The sequence below is a fragment of the Aythya ferina genome (genome assembly GCF_964211825.1).
Source record: "Aythya ferina genome assembly, chromosome: Z".
In the NCBI taxonomy this organism is placed as follows: domain Eukaryota; kingdom Metazoa; phylum Chordata; class Aves; order Anseriformes; family Anatidae; genus Aythya; species Aythya ferina.
In genome coordinates this window covers 51,239,304-51,253,804 of record NC_140299.1, presented here as the reverse complement: position 1 = coordinate 51,253,804, position 14,501 = coordinate 51,239,304, and positions in this window count along the sequence as shown.

The following is a 14,501-nucleotide window of genomic DNA, read 5'->3' as shown; positions in this document are numbered from 1 at the left end:
TTCAAACAGCTTGTGTGGCAGTGGGAGGGGAGGCACAGTCATATCAGCTTCATGAATTGGTTAAGTGAATGCTCTTCAGATCTCAATGTGGGGGAAGGGATGGATTCTCTCTCATTGGTGTTAAACAGGTCCATAGAAAAGGAGACATTTTACTAGAGAAAAACAAATAAACAAACAAAAAATCTTATGTGAATAAGATTATGCAAAAAAGATTATCTTTATTATAAGCTTAATGTTACTTAATTCAGTGACTGTAGAAAGCAAATAGGACTACTCCCATATTTGCCCATATTTTTCTTTGCTCCCTATCCAGAATATCCTGTAAATCTGAACAAGAAATAGAATAAAGATCTCAAAGATGATCTTTTTGCTCTTCCTGGATGCTCGTGAACTTTGTTTTTTTTTGCACAGGCAGTAAGTTACTGTTACAGGAGGTGAGGTAGGTTTCAGACATTCTCTCAGCACTGTATGCATGCTGCCAGGTAAGCAGACATTTCCAAAAGCAGGGAAGCCATGCCGTCAGACCTGTTGCCTCGTGATGACCCCTTCCTTGCAAGTGCTCTGTGTGTTGGCAACACATTGGCAGCTTGCTGTCAGAGCTACTGCTAACAAGAACCAAATCAAGCCTGACTATCTCTCTGACTATCTCTCCAGTCAGTGATTTACAATTGCAGCTGCTCGTGATAAGACTTACTCTAATCAAACTTGAGGGATGCCTTCCCTGATCCACACCATTAGAGTTTCAGAGGATTCCCTCTCTGTTTTCCCTTCCCCAGCCCCATGATACTTATTGACAATAGTTGCCTCCACATATGTTATGAGGAGCATTTCAAATCTGTTTACGGTTTAGTAAAGTCCAAGATGTAGCATAATAAGACACTGGGGATTCCTGGCCATAATTAATGAAATGTCATACTTCATGTATGTCAAGCCAGTAAGTACAGGCTGATTCATAAAATTGCCCTGAACAAACAAGTTATTATCACTTGTGCAGTCCTAGAGGACACTGGAAAGGTGAAGGACCATTAAGGGGGGACAAGAGACCTCTGATTTTGAAGCCCTATCATTTGGAAGTGCAATGATGGAAAAGGGATCAGCAATACTGCAGGATAGCGGAAGGTGTCTCTGCCCATGGCAGGGGGTTTGTAATTAGAGTTTCTTTATGGTCCCTTCCAAACCAAACCATTCTATGATTCTGTGATTCTTTAATAGGTTTTTGCTCCCTTCCTTCCTCCCTTTTCTTCTCATTGCTGTAGGAGATGCACAGCAGCACTGGCCCTTTCCTGGCACTTTTGGCATAATCAGGTGTGGCTTCATGGACAAAAAACATACTGAGCCTCAGGTCACTATGAAAGAGACTGACTTCCCAGAAGAGATAGATAATCTTTCATTACTTGTATGAGGGGGTCCCAACCTGTCAGGGGGTCCTAACCAAGACTAGAGCTTGTTAGTTACAATGGAAACGTGTTGAGAGGACACAGGGCCCTTGCTAAGCTTGTTGTGTTCAAAGGAAACTGAAGAACAGCTGTTCAAAGATATTTAAACAACTATTCAGTATTAGGGTGGGAGCTTAAACGTCTTCAAAAATTTGGACCAGAAAGACAAGTGTTGAAAGAATTGCCTAAAACCCCCATAATGAGGAGGCTTAGAGAGTCAGCTGGTTATGTGACAGATATGAGGTACTATGGATCTAAAACCAGGGGGTTTGTTCTGAAGATTTATTAAAAACATGTAAAATCCCTTTTTACTGAAAAGTACCTTGCTGTTTCTGCATATCTAACTTGTTATATTCTCCCTCTGTGCATATTTACAGGTTTTGAAAATCAGACAGTATCTTGACTTATGGAAATGCATCTGGGGGTCCAGTGATTTCTGAGTCTACATGATGGGGTTGATATTATGGCAGTCTTCTAGGGGGGAAGGCTGTGCATTAAACTGATCTCTCTCATTGGTCAGCTAAACAGTTAAGTGAAAGTGTGTCTTTCTTCTCCCTCTGTTAATACCGAGTGATGTGAACAGCAGTCAGTCAAGAGCAAGACAACCAGAAAGTGCTGACAAGTGCAGGTTGTTGACAGGAGATCATGATGATGCAGCCCTCAGCCTCGACACCATCTCTCTCCACTGCAGCCTCTGGTGCTCAGTTCCCTGGGAAGTGATCATGTCCATGCAGCCATGAGAGTCCTTCCCCTGGACTTCAAGGCTTTCAAATAAGTGAGAAGAATACATTAGTGGAAAAAACAGGGGGAGGGCGAGTAGATGGCAAACATACATATACATTTGTAATAAGATAAATTCTTGGCTAGCTTTGTATTGAAGGAAAAAAAAATCAAGGTTAATTGAAAGATATGATTTATCATTGATGATGTTTCCAGTATTGGGAGTGGCTGGAACATGAGTAAGTGTTTTCAAAGCTGTTTTGCCTCATACCGTTGATGGCGCCTGCAAAGATTATGCATATATGTGTTTTCATTTCTTTGGAAGTACAGTTGGCTCTGAAGCTGGAACACTGCAGAGCAGCGGTGACAGGGATGCTGGATGTGCAGAGCTGCACGGCCCTGTTCGGCTGCTGGTGGTAGGAGCAAGCACCTTCCCCTCATCCTCTCCTCTGCTGCAACTGCTGTTGCTCATCAGGAGAGTGACTGGTTGTTTCTCTTCACAGAAAAGGCCAAAGGCAGGGAGGGAAGGGGAGGAGAAGAAAAATCCAACACAGGAAGGTGTCTTGTGAGCCAAATGAACTGCAAAGAGGTCAGGCACAGAATGTTCTCTCCAAAGAGGGCCTCTGCAAAATTCCTGACAAAATCCTCACCGTTTGGTAAATCCCCCAACGGAGTATCAGGTCTGCTGTTCGCACTCAGAAGGAGAAATACCCCACTGAACTCGTACTGACAGCGCTCAGAGCTGCCCCCAGCCTGCCCTGCCTCCCTCCGTCCCCAGGCTCCCAGCGGGAGCCCCACTGTGGCGAGAGGCCACACACCCCACCAGGCCTCGTGGGCCTCACTGGCTGCCAGTGACCATCCCTGCTGCTGAGCACTCTGTCCTCTGTAATTAGGGAAAATTACACTGAAACAGGTGTAGAGCCCCCTTTGCCTCTGGATTCTCAAAGCCAGGTCTCACCTCTGCTGCCTGTTTTTGCAAATCTCCTATCTATGCTTATAAACAGCTGGCTGGGGCTCTTAAACCTTTCAGCTCTGCAACAGCAGCCACCTGGTGAGCACAGGTTTCAGCACATCTCCGAGAAGTGCCAGGGATGGCTCACCTGGGAGTAGGCAAGCAAGGGGATGGATGGTGCGGCTTCATGTGGAGGATGCCCAAGACTGATGTATGGGGGGACAGTCAGAAAGCTGAGCACCGTGGTGACTCGGGGAAGCAGAGCTGTATTTGTGGGGCAGAGTCACTGTAGGTTCTGCAGGATAGTGTGGGCTGACCCCACACACCATGGTGGGCTAGAAACAGGGATGCTTCAAGCACCCATGCTCTTCTTTTAGTGTTCAAAGCATGAGGATGCTGACAATGTCCTGTCATATGTGCCCTGTGTAAAGTGCTTGGGCTGGTCCAAAAACCTTGCATACACATGACCGTGACAGCTTCACTGGAAGTAAAGTGTAGGTTTTCTTTGTGCTCCATTCCCCCTGTGAAAAATATTTGGTCATACATGCCAGGGGAGCAAAGGTCTCAGACAATTACACTCCTAGAAAGATGTACAGAAAACCCCTGGCCAGGCAGGAGAAAGTGCAGAGCAGCTCACCCCCTGTGAGACATGCAAAAGGAGGAGCACACACACACTCCTTTTATGTGATGGTGGAGAGCCAGGTGCCATCACTGGGGCAGGGCTTTGCTCTGGGTTATGCTGTTTTATGTTTCACACTGGTGCAATCCCATTGCAGTGCAGACAGCATAAAGTGAATTTCCCTGGCTGTGGCTCTCAGCCCTCCAAAATCCCCATGCCTCAGTTTCCCTTGTGGAACGCGGGCACTTTCTTGTGTTTAAAAAGGGAAAAAATAAATCATGTTTTGGATGCTTTGAGGAGGTGGAAACGGAAAGCTTTCTATTTAATTCCACGTGGCATAAGGAGTTTCAAAACAAAATCAGGGAAAGGGAGGGGAAGAGGGCAGTTGTCAGTGGAACAGTCTTGTGTATCAGCAGTTCTGATCTGTTTTGATATTAATAATTTGGACTCGCTTGTTCTTTCTTATTATCACTGGCATTGTTGATTTATATCTGATTTAATTAATGTAGAGCCTGTTGGCTTCCATCTTGAAGCAGGTGTTCTTCGTCCTTCCCTTTGGCAAGCAGTATCTGCTCTCCACTCCAGGCACAATGGAAGCCTCTTGGCCAATATTTGGTGCAGGTAATTAAAGGCTGCTGGGATTTACTCAGCTTCCCTGCAGGTGGCTGGCATATGATTTCTGACCAGATCTATCCATTGCATATGCATTCAGGTAATATGTATTCACAGTATCACCGAGTAGTTGAGGTTGGAAGGGACCTCTGAAGGTCACTTGATCCAACTCCTGCTCAAGCAGGGACACATAGTGCATGTTGCTCAGGACCATGTCCAGGCAGCTTCTGATGATATCCAAGGAGGGAGACTCCACAACCTCTCTGGGTAACCTGTGCCACCACAAAGTCACCTGAAAGGTAAAGAAGTGCTGCTTGGTGTTCAGAGGGAGCCTCCTGTGTTTCAGTTTGTGCTCACTGTCTCTTGCTGTGGGCCTGGGCACCACTGAAGAGAACCTGGCTCCATCCTCTTTGCACCCTCCCTTCCAGTATTTAAGTGGAAGAGATCCTTCCAGAGCCTTTCCTTCTCCAGGCTGAAGAGTCCCACCTCTCTCAGCTGTTCCTCATAGGAGAGGTGCTTCAGTCCCTTCATCATCTCTGTGGCTTTTTGTTGGACTCTTTCCAGTACATCTATGTCTCTTGTGTACTGAGAGCCCAGACCTGGACACAGCACTTCAGGTGTGGTCTCACCAGTGATGAGGAGAGAGGGAGAATCACCTCCCTGCATTTGCAGGCATTATTTTGTCTATTGCAGCCCAGGCCACAATTAGCCTTCTTTTCTACAAGGACATACTGCTGGCTTATGTTCAACTTCATGTCTAGTGGGAACCATGGGCACTGTTCTGCTAGGTTGCTCTATATCTGGGTGGCCCCCAGCATATCCTGGTACCTGGGGTTGTTCCTTTCCAGGTGCAGGACTTTGCACTTCCTCTTGTTGAACCACATTGATGCAAAAGGCACTGCTGGGGCAATGGTACCACTTCATGACTCTGTTTTCTAAATCAGCCCTGCAGAGGACAGTCAGCCCTGTGGTTGTTGCAAGATGCTGTGGCTCTGTCCTGACCACAAGCTCTGCTTCCTGCCCCATACCACCAGCTTTCTAACATCTTCCTGGGGAGGAACTTAACTCAGGTCAGTGACCATACTGAGGAGCTCTGAGACAACACTGCCCCCTTTTTAGGCTTTTAATGTGTGAGGAATTAACAGAGGACTAAGAAAACCTTGAGGAGAGCCCCCCACCCCAAGGAGCCACGTGAGGATATTCACAAAGCAGTGGCACTCACTTTTGGTGTAACCTGATCCTGGCAAGGAGCCAAAGAGAATACCACATCACTTCCTGCTGGCTTTGGCAATGATAGCACAAGTGCAAGCGTTCAGACCTGTTCAGGACAGCAAGGAGAACCCATGAGTACAGTGAGTCTCCCAGAGATGTCTCAGGCCCAGAAGGTATTTTCCAGGAACTGCTGTGTGGGCAGGGACAGCAGAGCTTTGTGCAGTACGGAAGCGTGTCTCTGCTGTGACCATGAGATGTGAACTTAGACAGCAGCATGTGCCTGGGGAACGAATGCTACAAAGCATGGAGCTGGGAGGGGAAAACCAGCAACGTATCTAAGATAAAAAACAAAACAAAACAAAACAAAACACAACAAAACAAAAACAAAAACAAAAACAAAACAAAACAAAAAAAAACCAAACCAAACCAAACCAAACCAACCAACCAACCAACCAAACAAAAAAAACCACAGAAACCAACAGTGTGACAGGGCTGCAGAAATACAGGTGAGCAACCAAAGAGTGGGGCTCAGCAGATAGCTCACTAGGGCAGATCAAGGCAGCAGACAGGGGAACAGAAGCACCATTGGTCCAGAGCAGTGTCCTCATGCTCCTTCAGCCAAGTCCATGCACCTACAGACTGGGGAGGATTTCAGCAAGGATGTATTTCTGTATTCCTCTCTTCAGGGAGAGAGGAACTGGGCTGGGGGTTCCTGGCTCGGAAGTGAGCTACCTCTGCCAGCTTGTCAGTAAAATGTGTTACACTGCCCAACTTCTGGTGTCATTTTCAGCATGGCAAAGCTTTGCAAATGCTTCTCAGTCACCATCCTGCCAGCACACTTGGCTTTGCCCCATCCCTTGAGACATGAGTCCATGCTGAGGCCCTGCAGCATTTGCAAGCCTTTGTTTACATGCTCCAGACTTTAAGCACTTGCAATTTTGTGGCCTGCCCCACACACCCTAAAAACTTGTCCTTAACAGTTATCTCTGGATTTGAAACTCCTGTGAAAACAAAAACAACTGGTTTTGGCTGCTCTGCCAAACAGTCTCTCTCCATAAAAAGAAGACTGATTTTTCTCTCTGGGTAAAGTAAAAGGTTACAACAATATTTAGTTTGAACTTTCTTGAGATCAGGCATTTATTTTCGCTCACTCTCTCAGTGTGTGCGTGTGTACATGGAAAGTACCTTGAAGTGAGTCAGCATTACTCAAAGTGAATCATTGGTCACTGCTTCTCTGGGACGTTCATTCAGTGTTGCATGCAAGTTTTCTCTTCCTTGCAAGCCAGTATGGAATTATTTGTGTTTCTTCCAGACTGCCTTAGATATTAAGGCACTGGCTCAGAAACCTAGCAAGGGACTATCGTATACCCACTGGTATCCTGAGGAAAGGCTTGGTAATGGACCACTAGTGCGGCAGTAAAAAGAAATAGAAGTATTCTTTTAATCTCCTCTGCAAAACAAGAGACTTGTCTCTGGTTTAGCCTGCATCATTATGGAAAAGTTTGTTGCCTCAGAAGCAGTGGTATCTCTGAAAGGAAGCAGAAGAAGTGTAGGAGCTCTTACCTCTCTTCTTGTCATTAAATCAGACACACTCTGAAGTCCCAGACCAATGTACACGTTGAAATGCCTTTGAAGGGCACCTAAAAATCACAGAAGAAAGAAAAAGATCTCTCCAGTAAGGGCTTTGGAGAAACAGGTTTAATTTCTTATCTGCTGTGTACTTCAGATTCAATTCTGAGGGCACATCCTGGTTTGCAAGGCCAATTGCTGATTCTCTAAATAAGTTGCCTGTCATGAATGATATCAAAGTGTGTATTTTTTTCTGTGAACTGCTTCACCTGATTCATTCCAGGGACTCAAGAGCCAAATCAGTCCTCCTTTTTAAGAATGGCCTGTAACACTGTGAGGAGGCTTCTTCTTCTGACTTCAAGAAATCTCAAACTTTGCTCTGTCACACACTAACTCTACAGCACCTTCCCAGTGAGGGCATGTGTCTCCTTGTTAGCAGTCTCTCCCCGCCCTCAGCAGACAGTGATGACATTGCCCTGTTCCCAGCTCACAAGAAGCAGTGCCGTAGTGTGTCTCTATGAGCCGGGAGTGCAGGCACATTGCTGCATCTTCCCAGGGAGGCTCTGGGCAGTGCTTTGCAGGGGAGGATGGAGACCATTGCTTGTGTCACCCACAAGGCCCCCAAGCCTCACAAGACCCATTCCGATGGCTGCTGCCCCCTGGCATTGCTTCTCTGTCTGCTTGTGATAGAGTCTAGCACTTCTTCAGAAATTCATATTTCCTGCACACGTCAAAACAGATAAACAGTGTTGTAATCTTCCTCCTTTGGCCTCAGAGGGAATCTGTGATGGGAATGTTGCTATTGGAGTGATGCTGCCTTGTACTCCTCGTTTTTCCAGTGAAATTGAAGTATGGAAGAAAACCCATCTCATTTTACTTAGTCAGCCAGAAGTCACCCCATTTCATAGAGTAAAGGTGAAAAATACAAGGCTTGGTATGTTTACAATTTCTTCAAGCAGTTCCACATTTGATACGAATGCAAGGAAATATGTTTTTCAATGAATGTTGAGGGGAAGGTATGTGTGGACTGCTGATCCAGTCAGGTGAAGGTGGTGCTGAGACAGAGACCATGGGCAGGGCTGGGGTGTTTCTGTTGCTCAGGCCAGCCTTGGTGGCTCCATATCCCCAAGATGCAGAAGTCCCAGGTTGTACCTGTGCAGTGGGGTACACTGTTTTCCTGTAAGTCCTGAGCATCAGCTGGTAAGAGAAGTAGCGTAGAGCCCCTCTGTCAGCTCTGGACCAGTCATGAGCAGTTAAGGAAATCTGTCTGCTCAGGAGCTGGGGAGCAAGGCTGGTCCAAGAGCCTTAGGCAAGTTTGGATGGGCAATTCTGCAGCCACCACAGCTGGTAGCAGGTTTTTCAAATCAGAAAAATGTAGCTGTTCTTGCCCCTTTTGAAACCCCAGCTGGAAAATATCTTAGGAATCCTCCCTCTGACTGCCTGCTTAATCTGTGTTCTGTCACCCTTGCAGTTCTGACTCCTTCAGAAGGCTGCTGCAGCTGAGGATGGAGCCAGGGGTATGGGGTTTCCCTTGGCGGCCAGGCTTTTTCTCTCCTCCCCTCTTCTCAGCCCTGTGGTTTCTTGCTGGGGAGCTGGAGGGCTGGAGTGGCTCCCCATCCTGATACCAGCAGGAGTGGGAAAGGCAGCCAGGAATCTCTGGAGTTCACTACCATCGGCTGGAGGGAGGGTGAGGAAGAGCCCTGCTGGTGAGTGGCTTGGAAAAAAAAATAGAGAAAAAAAGAAAGTTAAAACAAGGAAGAGAACAAGAGAACACTGGCATTTATGAATGGCTTGGCACGGCATCTGCTCTTGGACGTGGTAACTGACACAGAGTTTCCAGCAGTCTCACGTGTCCAAAAAAGAGTGGCTAATAATGCCCAAGCTGCCTATTGCTTTAGTCACTTCAGTTCCGGAGGAAGGCAGGGGGTGAGGGGAAACACCCTTTACAAAGACTTTTTTTTTTTTTTTTTTTTTTTTAATATACTGATTCAGTGTGTGCTACAGAGGGACTACGCATAAGGAAGAGTTGCCAGGTCACCCCCTCTGTGCTGTATGGTTGGTAGAATAGGGGTGGGTTGGAGCACATAGTCTAACTTTGGAATTTCACCATTTGGTTGCGTTGCTGGAAAATTGATGTTCTTGATGTTGTATATGGGGCGCTATCAGGCACTTCTTACTCTCCTTTTTTTAATTTTTTTTTTCTTCTTTTGAGTGGAGAAAAGTTGCTTTGTGCTCACAAAGCAGCTGGGAGCAGCAGCAACCTGCCTGTAACAGGATCATCTTGGGTACTATGTTTTTATGTAATATCTTTAACACACTGATTGCAAGATTCCTGGGATGAAAAGGTAACCATAAACTTAAGACTCAAGATGATTTGTCAGCTGTTACTGTGAAAGCAGGAAAAGGGAAAAACCCAGGTGATTCTTTAAAGATGGAGAAAATGTGGGAAGAGGCACTGAGAAAGCCTGCACACAGTCTGGCAAGGAATGGATTTAAATTAAATTAGATCACAAACCTATAAGCTAACCTGAAAGCCAGATACATAAAAACCATTTTGAATTTGGTTTTGTTATGACTGAGGAGGAAAGAAAAAGTAAGTGAAACTAACCACTAAACTACAGTTTTTGATGACTTTGGCTATAATGAGGACACGGACTTGGAGAGGTAGGTATTGTTCCTATTGTTTTTGAGTGTGTTGTGGCTAACTGGGATTTATTGAAGCAAGACAGGTATTGCAGGATGAGATGGCCAGAGCAGGGGATGCATCAGGACATCAGTAAAAGTAAGATTAAAGTCAAACACAGGATTCAAAAATGCTGTGACTCTTTTAGAGTATAAGGTAATGGAATATTAATAATCCCTCTGAGATATTCTGAATCAACAAGAAAAGAATGTCTGCCAAATCCAAAATGAAGTTGTTCTTCAGTGAGAATTCTTACAGAGCAGAGATGTTACTGCCTCCTTCTCAGAGATAAAGATTTACAACTGGCTTGTAAAAGGAACTCCTAATGAGTTAGTATATTTGCTTTATGGCACCAGAATAGACATCTGTACTGGTGACCCTGTGCAGTTTTTCTAGCCACAGACCAAAGAATAATAATTACATATCTCAATACCTGTTGAAATGGTGTCTTATTATCCTCACCCGGAATTTTAATTTGTGGCAGTATGCATTCTCTATCTGAAGTGCATATCAACTAAATTAAGTCAAACATCAGTGAAGATACATGTCTGAAATCTTCATGTCAAAAGATCCTGTGGTGTATTTACTTGTCCCAAATATTTCTGGCACAATATCTTTTGGTGTCTTTGCCAACCATGCAGATTTACACCTGCTGAGGAGGTGAGTCTGGAATTTAAAGCAGATTTGACCCTCCCCTGAAGGATACAGCTTTTTGTGCATTTACAGTCCTGTTCAAATGGTAACTTACTGCTTTCTTAATAATGTTTTTGATGGTAAGCCTTTAGATAAACTGAAGAATATTTTCATTGTTTAGCTAGTCCTAGTGGTTAAGGTATGTTTAATATAATCTTGTAAGTTTCTTCTGGTAGCATAAATAAATAAAAATAATAGTTAAAAGCATACATTTTGAGAGTGAACAAGATACAGCACAAAGAAAGGATTATTTTTACTACTTGAACTTTATAATGGAAATTTTCACGTAGACTCACAGTTCCAGAGGCTGTAGGATAGTATTGGAGTTGCCCAGCCAATGATGGTCAAACATAAATAGAAGAAAGGAATATGGTATTAAAGCATGGACAAACCATAGATTTACACAGCAGTGTTGTAATATCATCTGTTTTGCTCCACATTCCTTTGCTGTCAGTTCTTCACATCTTTTTGGATGCTGCCGCCAAGCACTAAGATGACATTTTTTGTGAAACTACTTTTCAGGACAGCCAGGTCTCACTGTAATTCTTCACGGTCTTTCTTACTACCCTGAGAAACTTTGTACCATCAAAAAACTTTACCTTGTTACTCACCTTATGTTCTCCACATCACTTATGAACACATGGAAATATATGGGTCACAACGCAGACCTGCCTATGGGTGATAGCCTCCTTTGCATGAACTAGCATTTACACTAGGGCCTCCTTTTTTATGAACCATTTACATCTGTCATGACTGTCCCTCCTGTACCATGGCTGCTTAGTGTCCTTAGAGGCCTCAGGTGAAGGTTCGTGTCAAAAGCTGTAAGAAATCCAAGTAGACTGTATCATATAAATGTCCCTTATGTAAACAGTTTTTAATCTCTTCAAAGACCTCTAAGAAGTTTGTAGGAAGGGACATCTCTTTACAGACGCTTCTTAATTAGATCATATTTTATCCAAGTGCCCTCCGGCTCTGCACTTCAATGCAGATTTCAATTTTTGGTAGTTAGCCTAGAAGGTCTGTATTTTCCCTCGGTGTTTAAAATAAAAAAATGTTGGCCTCCAGTTCTCTGATGCCAAAGGTGTTTGAATTGAAATGCTACATATTCTGTTAGTAATTCAGTTCTTCCATACTTGAGTTCCGTTTGGGTTGCTTGGTGAATGCCTTGAGGTTTTGGTGATTAGTTACTCTTCATTTTGCCCATCTGTACTGGAATTTCTTTCTCAGCAGTTTCAGTCTTTGAGAGGTGTTCAGGTGAATTACCCCTTTTACTTTCTCTTATTTCTCTTTCTTCCTAAACAAAGAGTTGCAGTCTGGGCATCACCCCAGTGTTTGCACTTCTTGATAGTGCACAGCATTCATTTAACCTCATTGCAATACTCTTGTTCACTCTCAACCCTCCTCCCACACCCTGGTTGTTAGCTGGACCTATTAATTCTGCTGAGCTTTATACTACTTGTGATGCATAAATAAATAAATAAATAAATAAAAATAATAATGCATAGCTTGAGTCTCTTTGCTAGTTTCTCCCATTTTTCACCTGTAATTTTGCATTTAGTGCTAGACTTAATTTTCCCTTTACACACCTTGTCTGGAAAAACTTTCAGCTTTTTGTATTCTTAATTCTGTAATTGCCCTTATTTTTCTGTTTAACCACATCGGTTTCCTTACTATTCTTACTCTTTCAGAGGAATTTAAATAAAGCTGAATGAACTGATAAAGGTGAGAGTCTTGCTGAAAGGGGACAAAACAAGCCTTGTCAAATAGTAGGCTTGAAGGCAAAACATAAATTTTTGCTTTGCCTTTGCTATTTTTTTTTTAAATCAAAAATAAACAAAGCAATTTATATATAGCATATATATATATACAGTTATATATAAACAAAGCAATATATATATATATATGCATATATACATATATATATATATATATTTTTTTTTTTTCAGAGGAGATTGCTTGGAAATGTAGGGTCCTTCTTTCAGCCCAATGTATTTCTGTACTTCAGCAAACTTGACTGGGCTAAGATGAAATGGCCAGTCACAGTAAAGTGATGCTGACATCACTTTATTGGAGAACTCACCTTGAGTTCTTCACTGCATTAAGAATCTCACATGTCTAATGATTTTAATTCGATCTTCCTTTTTTTTCCCTTTCCCTACTCTTTCCCCACAGTTCAACACAACAGAGGTTGGGGGCTGGGTGGCCTGTCCAGCCACTGCTGCTGTGTGTCAGTGATGGTCCTTACACAGGACTTCAGAGACATTATTATGGTTTCTAGTCAGACTGCCTGCATCCACTTAAGCTGTGGCTGCTACTGTAAGGGGTGGAGAGGCTTGTTTATTCCTCCCTCCTCCACCCCCAGGTCTGCATCATTTGCCAGAAGTCCTGTTCTCCATTAGACAGAAATCCTCTAAATCAAAGAATGACTTGAATAATTCTCAAATCTTCATGGGCTTTTGAAATGAGGTTAAAATGGAAATGGGGAGAGGTAGATAAGCATTTCTGTTTAAACATTTCCAGTTGTCTAGTTCTAACAAAAGTTTTTCAAATTTTTTTTTTTTTTTTTTTTTTTTTTTTGAGCTTACTACTAAAAGAAGCATGTCCCTGACTATATGGTTCTAGTGCAGTTTAGGATGGCTCTAACCAGCTTTTTCTCATTCTTTAATCTTTTTAGCTCTGCTCCAATTTCCTCTGGGATCCCAGGGCTGTTCCTTAGGCTGCTCCTTTTTTATACATGCTTTTCTCTACAATTATTTTTTATTTCTGAGTCCTAGATGATATACATCCAAGCATTCTGGGCAAATGAGAAGTGATGGGATTTGTAAAACAATCCAGAAGAAAGAGAACACATCAGCAGATACATCTCTGGATGGATGTGCAGGAGTGTTTCTGCTTGTCTGTTTTTCAGAAGGAACCTAGAGTTAAAATGTTAACAGTCAAAGAACATTCAGCACCTAATTTGTTCATATACTTCATCTGACGTAACTGCTCTTTAACGTCATCTGTGTTGATGTTATTTCTGCTCTTTGCTGGTAAGCTCCAAATTTTCTTCATTTGCACATTGTCACTGAAAGCACTGATTTTTTTTTTTTTAATGGATATGTAGGCATTGTCTAATTAAAAACTTTCTATCACAAAACACAGAAAAAGGTACTCAACATTTTTCCTTTCAATTTTCTTCTTTCCTAATTTTATACCCTTTCCCTCCTCAAAATTTTTAAACAAAAGCTTTTAGGTAAACATGTTAGTTTGGGGAAAGCCTTAAATAAATCATTATTTATTTCCTCTTGACCTTTCATTCTATTTTATTTTTACACATTCTCCTTTTGTTTTGCAGTAATGCCCAAAAGGAGTAAAGGAGAAAACAGAGAAAAAAATAATTATGTGTTCTCCCTTGGAATATGGACTAAATTCCTATGGTCCCCTTTTGGAAGGCACTGTGGAACCTGGAGGGAAAATACATCTCAGTTCTTGATCTGTACTGTAAACAAATGTTCATGATGCCTCTTTGCTGCCTAGGAAGAATACACCTGAAATGAACCTAGCTTCATATCAGGCAGGTCTTTTATATCCTTTCAGGTTGTATTTCTTTATTTTGAACTATCTGCCAGTTATACTAGCAATAGAGCACCTTCTCACTGTTAGAGCTGCTCTCACTGTTCCTCTTCCTGTTGTTTCAAAGAGTCTTTCCTCAAGAATGGTCCGATCCAGTAAAGCCTATGCAGAAAGACTTATTATATTACTTGGTCATTCATGACATCCTGTGCATTGAGCACGCTCATGGAAGAGACAATAAATATACAATGGTGGTAAAGTTTTAAATGGTATTTAAGGCTGTGTCTGGTGATAACTGACACATTCAGAGTGGTTACAATAATCCAAACTCATGCCAGCTGCAGCCATTCCCCCATAGTGTAGACAGTGGAGGTGCCCTGGGGGAGGCCAGCTGCCATCTGAAAGGCATCAGTGGGGCAAAGTGATTCAAAGTCCACCATGCCGCAGTGC